Consider the following 13,897-nt stretch of genomic DNA (forward strand, 5'->3'; position numbering starts at 1 on the left):
GCTAAACATCTTAATTTTTTAAGTGATTTTGACATCCCCCAATTTACCCTAATTTCTTTCTGATCTGAATTTTTTAATATAAAGTTAAAAACTCAAACCACCACTCAGCCCACCCTAAAGACTTCTCAGTGTGGAACCAGGCCCCAGTGGTTCACACCTGTAATCCTAGCTACTCAGGTTCGAAGCTAGCCTGGGAAAGTAGTTCATGAGACCCTATCTTGAAAAAAACTCAACCAATACAAGGCTGTAGAGTGGCTCAAGTGATACAGCACCTGCCTAGGAAGCATGAAGCCCTGAGTTCAAACCCCAGTACCACCAAAAAAAAAAAAAAGGCTCATCAGTGCAGACTGAACCTGTGGTTTAAGTGGTAGTGCATCTAACTAGCAAACTTGGGACCCTGGGTTCAAATCCCAATACACACACACAACCTCAGAGGTGTAAGACTTTGATTTATTTCTTGATTACTGCTCATATAAAATGGGTTCTTTCTTACAAAGATATGGAAATCCAATCTGATTTCCTTTTTTTTAAAGAAAATATGTTGAATTAAGCCAAAATACATCCAATAAAGCACTTGACTCAAATACAAATTCTGCCCACTAGAGTAGGCAGCCTTCTGATTTCAATAGTGCTCAGAAGGGGTTATGCATCAGATTACCTGCCTTAAATTGGGCCCCGCTGGCTCACACCTGTAATCCTAGCTACTTAGGAGGTAGAGATGAGGAGGATTGCAGTTTGAAGCCAGCCCAGGCAAATAGCTCAGAGACCCTATCTTGAAAAAACCCAACATAGAAAAGGGCAGACAAGTGTAAGGCCCTGAGTTCGAACCCAAGTACCAAAAAAAAATCTGCCTTAAATAGTTGCTGATAGACTTATCAATATCTGGACTCATTTTAATGTTAAGGAAGTAACTTCTTATTGTTTCTATTTTAGAGAGGGGAGAAAAACTATGACTTAATTGTGTAACAATTTTAACCTTGACTGTCTCTTTTTCTGATTGAATGCTATATAAGGTATTAAATTCAAAACTTAATCTAGCCTGCAGGATGGATAATTAGTCAAAACCAGGGAAAAGTCACGAGAAATTAACAAGGAAATCAATTCTTGATTTTATGTCAGAATTCCTTCTCCTGGGCATTTTGAGGCACATTTTCAATATAAGCACATTGCCTCCTAAATTCTGCTGAAGTTATATTCTAGAAAGATCTGTACTATTCCTTTAAGAGATGGGAAAACTACCCAGTGCCATGGCTCATGCCTGTAATTTCAGCTACTCAGGAGGCTGAGATCAGGAGGCTTGAGGTTTGAGGTCAACCCAGGCAAAAATTTGTGAGACCCCCATCTCCAAAATAACCAGAGCAAAATGGACTGGAGGTGTGGATTAAGTGGTAGAACGCCTGTTTTGCAAACGTGAAGTCCTGAGTTCAAGCTCCAGTCCCACCAAAAAGAGAGATAGAGGAAAACTGAGGTAAGGCTAAGTCCCTTAATAACAGAAGAAATAATTCAGAGAGAAGAGACTAGGGCATGGCCAAGCTCAGAGGAGCTGATGTGACTTCACGGAGGAAAGACAGAAGTCTGGGGACGGTGTACCAAGAAATCATCTAGTTTGGAGCAGAAAGGAAGAGAGCTCTCAGAGGAAGATGTGTAGTGAAAAGGAAGATTCGATAAAAATAGACGGAATGATGAAGAGCCTGAAAAAGTATTGAGAACAGAATGAAGTCATGCCAGAGCCAAACAAGGCAGTTAAACACTCCAAGAAAAACAACAAACCCCATATGGGAAATAATGGTCCAAAAATGAAACAAACCAAATGTGTCACCATGCAAAGCAATCAGTGAAAGATAACAAGAGTTCACTATTGGGTCAGATAGAATGCTCCTGAGGCTGTGGGTATGAGAGAAGCCATTTCTAACTTTTTAAAATCTTTTTGGTGGTACTGGGTTTGAACTCAGGGCCTCCTCTTGCTAGGAAGGTACTGCACCACTTGAGCCATGCCCCCAGCTCTTTACTGCTATGGTTATTATTAGGATATGGTTATTATTATTTTTGCCCAGGACCAGCCTGGGCTGAGATCCTCCTACTTACATTTCCCAAGCAGCTGAGACGATGACAAGTGTGCACTACCATGTCTGGCTTGTTAGTTGAGATGGAGTCTCACTAACTCTTTGGCCCAGGCTGTTCTCAAGCCATGATCCTCCTGCTCACTGCCTCCTGAGTAGTTAGGATTAGGGTGGTCTTAACTTTTAAATCCAAACTGTAGACATTGCACTCAGGAATCAGTTGTGGGGACAGACAGAATGCAAATGTTCCCAACTTAACATGGTAAAAGTGTTGCTGATAGATGTTATGATAAGGTACACAGAAGGAAAGGATGTAAATATCTTTGTCTAACAAAATAGAGGATCAAAGGAAAGAGTGGACAGTTGATGTGCAAGAAACAAAAATGTAATCCTATTATTTAAAGTTAGAAAAATGGCTGATGGAGAAATTAAAAGTAATAGTGTAAACATCAAACACTAAGAGAGGGTACTAAGATGAAATAGAAACCTGAATAGAAGCTGGGCTGAGTGGTACACACTTGTAATCCCAGCTGCACAGGAGGCGTAGGTAGTAGGTAGAAGGATTGTGTCCAGGCCGGCATTGTGGGGAGGGGGAGGGGTGGAAGGAGGAACAACAAAACCCTATCTGAAAAATAGCTAAAGCAAAAGGGGTGGGTGCATGGCTCAAGCAGCAGAGCACTTGCCTAGCAAGTGCAAGACTTTTAATTCTCTGCTGAAAGAAAGACTGGATTAGTCATCAGCCCCCTACCCACTGCCAACGCACACAAAACTCTACTGAATTATCTGGATTCTACCCAATGTTTAAAGAAAAATTAACACGAAATCTTCACAAAGTCTTCTAGAGCAGGAAGAAATACTTCCTAACTCACTGTGGGAGACCAGTATTCCTTGATACCAAATCAAAGGTATCACAAGAAAATCACACACCAAATTCCTCAACAAAATACTAGTGAATGGAATCCATATAAAAAGGATTACAGGACCAAGTGAGATTTATTCCAGAAATGCAATGTTGATTCAATATATGAAAATCAATCAATGTAACATACTATATTAATTAAATAAAGGATGAAAGTACATAAGCATCTCAATAGATACAGGAAAGGCTTTGGACAAATGCCAACACCCTTTGCCATTCGGCAGCACTCAACAAACTAGAGATAGGGGAAAACTCCTCAAAGGCCATCTCTGGAAAACCCACAATTAACATCATACTCAATGATGAAAGATCAAATAACTTCACCCAATAATCAGGAGAAACTCAACAACCTTCATCCTCACTGGAGGTTCAAGCCATAGCAATAAGGCAAGGGAAAACACTAACTCAGGTAAGGTGTCTCAGTCCTACATGGGAGGCAGAGTTTCGATCACAGTTGGAGGCCAGCCTGGGAACAAGTTCTCAAAACTCCATCTCAACATATGGCTGGGGGCAGTGGTGCACACCTGTAATCCCAGCTGTACTGGGAGGCACAAATAGGAGGGTGGTGGTCCAGGGCACCCAGGCATACAGCATAGCTCAAGTGGCAGAGCACCTGTCTGGCAAGCGTGAGGCCCTGAGTTCAATACTTAGTACTGCCAAAACAAAACAACAAGAGAAACCTAAGTTACTCACGCCTGTAATCCCAGCTACTCAGGAGGTAGAGATCAGGAGGATTGTGGTTCGAAACCAGCCCCAGCAAATAGTTCTCAAGACCCTATTTTTAAAAACCCATCACGAAAAAGGGCTGGCCAAGTAGCTCAAGTGATAGAGCACCTGCCTAGTAAGCATGAGGCCCTGAGTTCAAACCACAGTACTGCCAAAAAAAAAAAATCCTAGTGTGTAAAAGAAGTAAAATTATCTCTATTCATAGATGACATGGTCTTGTACATAGAAAATTCTAGTGCATGGGTGGTGCAGGCACACACATGCATAGAACTCGTTTTCCTTTTCTATTTTTTTTTCAGCCCTGGGGCTTGAACTCAGCATCTTGTGCTTGCTAGGCAGACACTTTACTACTTGAGTCACTCCACCAGCATGGATACATAATCAATATACAAAAATTAGATGTGAGGCTGGCACAGTAGTACAGGCCTATAATCCCAGCACTCTGCAGGCTGAGGTAAGAGACTAGTGAGTTTGAGGCCAACCTGGCCTTCAGAGTGAGACCCTGTCACAAAAGAAAGTGTAGCTCAAGCCATAGAGCACCTGTTTGCAAGTGCAAAGACCTGAGTTCAAACCCCACATCCACCAAAAAAATACAATATCAATTGTATGTCTATAACAATAAAATGAAATTAGGAAAATAATTCCATTCACAACCGCATTGAAAATTGAAAAGTAACAAAATATTGAAAATGGAAGTAATATTTGAGGGAGGTTTTTTCCCTTTGGCAACACTGGGATTTGAAGTCAGGGCCTCATGCTTGCTAGACAGGCATTCCACTACTTGAGCCACTCCACCAGCCCTTTTTTGTGATGGGTTTTTCAACATAGGGTCTTGAGAACTATTTGCCTGGGGCTGGTTTCGAACCATGATCCTCCTGATCTCTGCCTCCTGAGTAACTGGGATTACAGGCATGAGCCACTGGTGCCAGGCTGGATTGGGAGACAATATTGCTAAAATGACAGGTTCCCAAAGTGGCCCACAGACTGAGCACAATCCTTGTCAGAGACCTAAATGTAAGAGCTAAGAATGTAGAAACCTTAGAAGAAAACATGAGTAAACAACCTCACCAAAATTGAAAACTTTGGTGATTCTAAAATGTCATCAAGAAAGTGAGAAGATAATCCTCGGCCAGGAGGAAATGTATGTGAATCAGCTATCTGATATATCTGATAAGGGCAGAGTCTCTAAAAGATATAAAGTTCTTAAACTTAAGTTGAATACACAATAGACAAAAGATTTGTATAGATATTTTTCTGAAGAAGATACCTAAATGACACATAAACTCATGAAAAGACGCTCAAAATATTAGTAATTAGGAAAACGCAACTCAAACCCACAGTAAGATCTTATGTTACATCCGTAGATGACTACAAGAGAAAACAAGCCCGGAGTTATGGTTCACACCTATAATCCCAGCTACTCAGGAGGCATAGGTAGGAAGATAGAGTTTCAAAGCAAGCCCAGGCAGTTATTGAGACAAATAAGACAGACATGGTGGCACATGCCTGTCATCCCGGCTACATGGGAGGCACAGGTAGGAGAATTGAAGCTCCAAGACAGTCAGAGCAAAAATTGAGACCCATTAAAAGAAAAAAAAAAAAAAACTACAAGGAAACACCTAAAGCAAAAAGGGCTGGAGGAGTGGCTCAAGGGTCAAGCTCAAGGGCCAGAGTTCAAACACAAGTACCATCACAGAAGAAGAAAAGGAAAAAGACAAACAAATAAAAACCACTAGTGATGATGAGGAAAATAGGTTGCTGTCAGGGGTTGGAGGAGAGAGGAATGAGGAGTGCTGACAATGGAGGGGTTTTCCTCTGGAGGGAGGACGAACCTGTTCTGCACTTAGGAATGGTGCACGCTGCATTTAGAGGTGGCCGTCATCTTTGTGAATATCCTTAAAACTGCTCAGCTGTGCAGTTTAACACAGAAAATAGATGGTATGGGAATTAGATCTTGATAAAGCAGTTGCAAGGGGCTTGGAGGCATGGCTCAAGTAGTAGACCACTTGTTTAACAAGTGCCAGGCCTTGAGTTCAAATCCCAGTATTACCAAAAAAAGAAAAGAAAAAAGGAGAGGGCAAAGAGGAAGGGGTGGAGCATGTGAGCCAAATCACCTTTCTATTTAGGAGTCAAAAGATACTGTCCAAAATTGAAAACAAGAGGAACAACCACACAGAAGCAGAGGAAATGCCAGAATTAAAGTAAGAAACAGAAGAATTAGCTGGGCGCCACTGGCCTGTAATTCTAGCTACCTGGGAGGATGAGATTCAGATCATGGTTCTAGGCCAGCCTGGGCAGAAAAGACCCCATCTGAAAAATAACCAGAACAAAACTGACTGGAGGTGTGGCTCATAGGGTAGGGTGCCTCCCACTGTTGCTTGAGACAGGTCTTTCATTCCTGTGCTGAGGTAGGCCTCAAACACCTATCTTCCTGATCTCAGCCTCAGCTAGGATTACAGAAGTTTGCTATTGTGCCCCGCAAGTTGGGTATTAAATTTTAAGCTTTCATTGAGTCTGTCAACAATGACTAATTGGTCTCCTTTTACAAGAGAAATGAGACAATTACTTTACTTTTTTTGTTACCAAAGGGATCATTAATGAAACCAGCAAAACAGTCTTATTAGAACATTATATTCCCTAGCTGTCTTTCTGTCCTTTAGCCCAGAACAAAATTATCTTCCTATTTTTCTTGGACTGGAACAGTAAGTTGGACCACAACATTGTCAAGAGGTACTGGGTGCTGACACCTGTACGGCCTGCACTGAGGTCAACTGGCCAGTACTGGTTCCTCTGTCCACGCTGTGTGAGAGGAGCTGGGGATGGTCACTGTGAATCACAGGAACAAACTCTCCAATTGCAGACTTGCTGTTATGAACTGAAGATCCTTTTGCTCTCCCTGTCCTCTTCCATCTGATTTATCAATTATTTTTCTAGAACTACATATTTCTGCATATGTTAGCCCATGAAATAGATGAAAGTTCATTATCTTTTTTTTCTCTCCACAATTCTTTTTATTTTGCAAAATACTTTCTTACGTTTTTGGTTTTTTTTTTTTAAATCATTTTTACATTTATTCACGTGTATACATTTAGGCCACCTCCCCCCTACCCACCCCACTTCCAGGCAGAACCTGTTCTGCCCTCTTGTTCTCTGATTTTTGTTGAAGAGAAAACATAGGAGATAATAAAAAAGACATAGTGCTTTTGCTAGTTTAAGATAAAGATAGCTATACCAAGAGATTCCTACTGTTGCTTCCATGTACTTGTGTATTACAAAACACACTGGTTCATCTCTGCCAGACCTCTTCTCTACTTCCTGGTCCCCTTCCCATTGTGGCCTCTGCCACTTTAGGATTACTTTATTCACTCCTCTACAGAGGAGCACATCAACCACATTCAAGTTTTGGGTTTTCTTCCCTTTTCCTATTCCTCCTAACTTCTCTCCTTACTGTGTAACCCATGTACAATAATAATACTGCATGTTTTAGGTCTATAAACGACACATGAGGGAGAACATGCTATTTTTGGTTTTCTAAGCCTGGCTAACTTCACTTAAGATGATGTTCTCCAGTTCCATTCACTTATTTGCAAATGACAAAATTTCACTGAAAGTTCATTAATTCAAAATTGAAGTTCACACAGCACAGAGAAACATCCTCCTAATCTCATGTACTACATATGACACAGGTCTCCTGAGATTTGACCAGAGAACATTTGTCAGACCTTCTGCAACCCCAAAAGGGCACTGTGACCCTGATATTTTCCAGGAGCAGGGTATATATTGTCAAAAACTGTTTTCTACCCCCCAAGCCACCATTTTTCCAGTACTTTTGCTAGGGACACAGTCTTGTCTGCTGGCTTTTTGCACTTTGCTTGTCTCCTGCACACTTCTGTAGCACCCTGTGAGAGAGATATGGAAGCAAAAGGAAAACCCAGGAAACTCACTCTAGCCTGTGGCTTCCCACATCATGAGATCTCTAAGCTGTCTTCTTTCTTCCCATACTTTTCAAAGTCCTCCTAATTTTTTTTGTATTATGTCCTGAGTTTTTTAATCATAAGAGAAGAGTGGGGGTAATTTAAATAACAAACAAACAAACAAACAAAAACCGCACTATCTTTTCATTTACTTCATTTGCTCAGTCTGAATTCATCTGTTTTAACACAGGTCTGCTGCCAATGGCTTTTTACTTTGCATGAAATTAAATTAGAACTCAGAGTGCTGGCATAGTGGCTGAAGTGGTAGAGTGCCTGCGGCCCTGAGTTCAAACCCCAGAACGGCCAAAAAAAGACAATATGCTAAATTAGAATTCAGTAACAAAAAAAGATCTAGAAGTTCACCTAATTTAGACACCAAGCAGCATACTTCTGAGTAACACATGGTTTGAAGAGAAAGCACAAGAAAAGTAGAAGCAGTTTGACTGAAAGATAATGAAGACAAGCTAAAGCAGCAAGAAGAGGGAAAATTACAGCTGTTAATGCTTGTACTTAAAAAGTAAATAGATATGAAATTGATGATCTGAATTTCTGCAATAAGAAAGTTAGACAAAATATAAACAGAAGGGAAATCAGTAGAAATCAGTGAAGTAGAAAAACACAGAGAATAAAGCACCAAAAGTTGGTTCAACTTTGAAAATATTTAAAAGTGAACTTTTTTTTTCAGGTTTCAGCCAGGGAAGTTGGGTGGGAGTGACCCGTTGTTTGTTACTGCATGCACGACATCGCCACCAGCTGAGAACACATGGCACCATGAAGAAATGGCAGCTATTCAGTGTAATTTTTTAACAACGGTATGAAGAGTCTAGTCTTCATATTAGTTAATGACTATCCACATAAAAAAATATTTACACTACAGCCTAAATTCTCAAAGGTTCAGTCATACCTTCTTGTCTAACTCTTCTGCCACTGTTCCTTCTATCCTATTTATTCTAAATCCTACAAAAAGGTACATTCGCAGACATGTCACTTGGATTCCTGTCTTCTCCACCTTGCTCCTTCAGACCTTTTGACCTTGTCTACAATTACAGATGAAGGAAACTTCTCCCATGCCCCCTGGCTATACTGTGGGTTACTATTCTACTCAGAGAATTTCCCACTACTCAGAACCTTACTATGTTCTTACTACTTCTCTTAGGGTCTATCAGAATTTCTCTTCCTTTTGTTATTTTCACACATCCTGCAAGTGTGACATTGGGGAATGGGGAATAGTTTGGCCCATTGTTTTGTCAATTTGTGGACCACTTTGTTTTCATTTCAATTAAGATATTGTCCATGGTTCATTCCTTTACTACTCTGTTGTGTCATCAATTTTATTAAGAGGGTTTTAGAGAGATGGAAAAGTGCAAAAATTGTGATTTGTCCCCAAAAGAACTCCTTGGCACATTTTTTGAAAGATATCTCTGGTAGGCATAAAACTACTTCATTAGTTTTTTTTTTTTTTTTTTTTGATACTGGGACTTGAACTTGGGGCTTTAATGCTTCTTAGGCGAGCACTGTTCCACTTGAGCCACACCCCCCAACCCTTTTGCTTTAGGTTACTTTTCAGATAGGGTCTTGCAGTTTTTCCCAGGCTGGGATTACAGGTGGGAGCCACTGCACCCAGCCTGGCTCAGCAGTTTTTCATTTCCAAGTCCTGGGATTACAGCCCTGCACCCATCTGAAGGTGTTTAAACTGTCTTACTGCTCGAGTTGATTCTGTTGAGACAACAGCTGGTTTATTTTCTTCTGTTTTGTTTTGGCTTATCTAGGTGTGGATTGCTTTTTATGTATCTTGACAGGGATCATTTGCATACTTTTCACTATGAAATTTAATGTATTCATTTTAGGAAAAATCTTACCATTTTTCTTACAATGATCTTTTTAAGTTAACATTTTTGTATTAGTATATGTAATTGTGAAGAGGTTTCATTGTGATATTTCCATCAAATGCATATAATGTATTTTAATCATGTTTGTCCCTTCTATTACTTTTTCTTACCCCCCCCTTCCCTTCAGGATTTTTTTTTTACTATTTTAATGGTTTATATTATTCTATTTTATCATACATATGTATAATGTGCTTTGATCAATTTGCCTCCCCATTACCCTCTCTCTCTCTTCACCCTCCTCCCTTCTTCTAGTTCCCTCCCCCATCCTCCTTTTATACTCGTCATTTTTTATTTTTAGGTCTGGGTTCCACATATAAGAAAATGGATCCCTGTCTGAGTCTTGCTTATTTCACTTAACATAATATTTCCAGTTCTATCCATTTCCCAGCAAACCAGAGTCTCATTCTTCCTAATGGCTGACAAATACTCCACTGTGTACATTTACCATTTTCTTTACCTGTTCATCTGTTGATGGGCACCTAGGTTGATTCCACAGTGTGGCTATTGTGACAAGAGGTGCAGTAAACATGGGTGTGCAGGTGTCTCTATGGTATGCTGGCTGTGACTCCTTTGGGTAGATGCCCGGGAGTGACACAGCCAAGATTAAGTGCTAGCTCTATTTTTAGTTTTATGAGGAGCCTCCATACTGATATCCAAAGTTGCTACACTCACAGATATTTCTACCAACAGTGTAAAAGGGTTCCTTCCCCTCCCCCTCCTCACCAGCACCTGTGCTTTTGGTTTCTTGATGCTGGCCACTGACTGGCATGGGACAGAATCTCAGTGTACTTTTGATTTGCAATTCCTTGACGGATGAGAACGTTGAGCATTTTTCATGCGTTCATTAGCTAATTGTGTTTCTTCCTTCAAGAACAGTCTGTTCAGTTCATTTGTCCACTTACTGATTGGATTTATTCTTTTGAATTCTATAATTTATATATGCTGGATGTTAATCCCCTGTCTGATGAATAAGCTGGCAAAGATTTTCTCCCATTCTGTAGGTTGTCTCTTAATTTTGGTGATTATTCCTTTGCTGTGCAGAAAGCTTTTAATTCAGTGCAATCCCATTTGTCACATCTTTCTATCATTTCCTGAACAAGTGCACTCCTATTCAGAAAGTGATTGTCCATGGCTTTATCTGTTTTCCTGTAATAGTTTCAAAGTCTCAGATCTTCTGTAAAGATCTTTGACCCATTCTGAATTGATTTTTGTACAGAGAGACAGGGATCTAATTTCAGTTTCTACATGCAGATATCCAGTTTTTCCAGAACAACTTGTGGAAGAGGCTGTCTTTTTTCCAATAGTTTTTAGCAGCTCTGTTGAAAGTCAGATGGCTCTAGCCATCTGACTAGCTTTGTGAACTCAATTGTGGGTCTTCTATTTCTCTTCCTCATCTGTTTTTGAAACTCTAAAACTCTTAGTCAAACCTCGCATTGTATCCTTTGTCATTTTCCATCTCTTGTCATTTTTACCTTTTGTCTCAATGTTGTTTATTCCAACTATTTTATTATGACCTAGATTTCAGTTCAATATCTTTATTAGCTATTTCAAATCTGTTATTAAACCCATTTGCTTATTTCTAATTATTATACAATGCCTACATCATTTTTGTCAAATCTGCTGTAACATTTTTGTACTTCATAATTAACCCTCAAAATTTTCCTTCTTTTTGTGTCTCCCTGACAAAAAAAAGTCCTTTTCTTTTCTTTTCTTTTTTCATACTTAGGATTGAACTTCAGGCTCTTCCTTGCTAGTCAAGTGCTCCACGACTTAAGCCATGCCCCCTGCTCATGTGAATTTGTTTCTTTTGTTCATTTTGTTGTGAGTTTTCCTCTTGCTGTTCCAGGCCTGCATCTTTTAGTGTTTTGTAGATCACTGCATTGAAAAAGTGTTGGTAGAAAAGGTGGAGCCTAGGAAGAAGGTGTTATCATTCTTCAAAGAGGACTGTCACTTGCTTATGTCAGATCCTTAGGTCACAAATTATCTCTAATCACTCTAACACAGTTTCTTAAATGAAGATTTCCTAAACTACCCATACAACACAAAGCTGGCATATAACCCATGTGAAAAGTGGTTTACTTCTGGTTCACCTTTACTTTTAGGGTCCAGAGTTTTTCATCTAACCCAAAGTGTACACTATTACTCTCTATCCCCAACCGGTTCTGAGAAGCACTGCTCACTCTCTTGGTATCTCCAAAGAAAAAACTACCAAAGCTTTGCTCACCTCTCTGGATTTCTATCTTTCCCTCATCTTGATAAAATTTAAGTTTTTTTTGTCTCATTGCCTTAGTTGTTATTAGTCACAAAGTTGCATTAAATTACCAAGTTACCAGAAATAAAACTTACACATACTTATTGTGTTTCTATATAATGAAAGTGAAGCAGAAAAACTTCAAATGAAAGTGAAAGAATACAGTAACTGGCTAATTTCAGGGGTCCACATTTCTGCCTGTAACCTTTGAGTAGTTCCTAGCTCAGTACTCAATGTTTGGATACAGGTTATTAGCAAGTCTTTTGTCATCTCTCCCAGTTTGTTGTAATTTCTACCAGGTTTTGGTCCTCAGTGTGAATTACTCCAGCATACGACAGAGGCATAAGACCAGTACTGACAGCATGTAAATGTTACATGGCTAAAACTGATGTGATATGAAGTCACTGACCCTACTCAATATCTTGTGCTCGAATGCTCTCTTTTAAACAATTTTATAACAAAGAGCGGGGGGTGTGACTTAGGCATAAAGTCCTTGCACAAAGCATGGGTTCAATCCCCAGCACTGCAAAAAAAAAGGAAAAAAAATCTGTATAGCGTGACTTCAAAGATGAGCAAAGTTAGGAAACAGTAGGAGCCCATCTCTGTACACAGGTAACAGTTATACTGGGAAAATGATCAGCTAACTGAATAGTTACTGAGGTAATTATTTTGGAACTCGAATCCATTTGAATCTGTAGCTTCCAAAAAAGGCTTGGCCATTGAATATTTCAGTCAATCACAGTCACTAGTGTGATAATAACTACTTATCTTCCAACCTCAATCCCACAGCAATCAGCTATACCTGCATTCCTGATGAAATGTGCAGAAGCCAATAAAAACTTCATTTTCTCAGTACCAGGGTTCTGTGGTCAAACTGCTGACTGATGATTCTGATGAAGGAAATGCAGACACAGAGGACAGAAGCCACTGTTTCAACACCCACCATTAGAAGCACCCTCCAGGAGGATTTAAAAAATAGCATATTGATTTTGAGGGGGACATCTTTCTTTTCTCTTTTGTCCCTTTTTATCAATGTTGGGAGCCAGATACCTAAAGCTTAGGACATTCAAATGTCACTATGCATACAGGAACACTTACAAAGTCACTGCTCTATCCAGGAAAAAAAGGATGGGCATAGAAAAGTTCTAAGGGAGAAAATACCTAACACAAAAAGGGCTGGCAGAGTGACTCAAGGTGAAGGCCCCAAGTTCAAACCCCAGTACTCTCCCCCAGAAAAACAGTAATGTTTAAGAAGTGAAACTTCTAGAAAATAGGGGTGTAATTAAGTGATACAGCACTTGCCTATCAGGAAGTGAAAGTTCTGAGTCACAAGATGTTTACATATAAACTATTTTGCAAAGCAGTTTCTCAAAGTGGCTGTGCCAATTCAAATTACCACACCCTTCATAATTTACATTCTAACTCATGCTAGCCAACATACTATTCAACTTCTTTAAACTTTCACCTGTGATAAAAATTTCTACCTATTGGTCCCTCAATTTTCACTTTCCTAATTATTTCACCATTAGTGGTAGTGGGTATCTTTTTATGTTTCTTCTATCTATAACTTTGCCTTTTGAAGTTGCATGTCAGTTGAGTCCTCAAGGAAGCAGATGCTGAGATAGAGTTAGGAGTGAAATGGGTTATTAAGGAATAACACTCATCAAAGCAAATGGGAGAAAGCAGGATTGGGTAAGGACAGCTGTGCGAATGGGACACAAATCTGATGGCATCTCTGCTGGCCAAATGGGGGATTCCAAAGCAATGACTGCTAAAGAGAAAAGTCTCACACTATGCAGAAATGGGTGAGGACCTCTGCAACAATGATGCTCCTTTGTTGATATGGGCCACCCAAGAGCAATGCGATCCCAGCTCCAAAGTTTAGGTGAACCTGAAGGAATTTGTAGTTGGAGGCCATTAGCTAAACACACTCCTTGCAGTTAGTAGTCCTCTCTTGAAAGGAGATCTGAGGTGGACATCTCTGTCACAAGTTATTTGCCTTTTTCTTATTAGATTATAGTTTTTCTTTATAACAACTGCTAATACTTTGTCATATTAATTTTTTTTGAAGTACTGGG

Source organism: Castor canadensis, chromosome 13 (assembly GCF_047511655.1).
Source record: "Castor canadensis chromosome 13, mCasCan1.hap1v2, whole genome shotgun sequence".
NCBI classification, from domain to species: domain Eukaryota; kingdom Metazoa; phylum Chordata; class Mammalia; order Rodentia; family Castoridae; genus Castor; species Castor canadensis.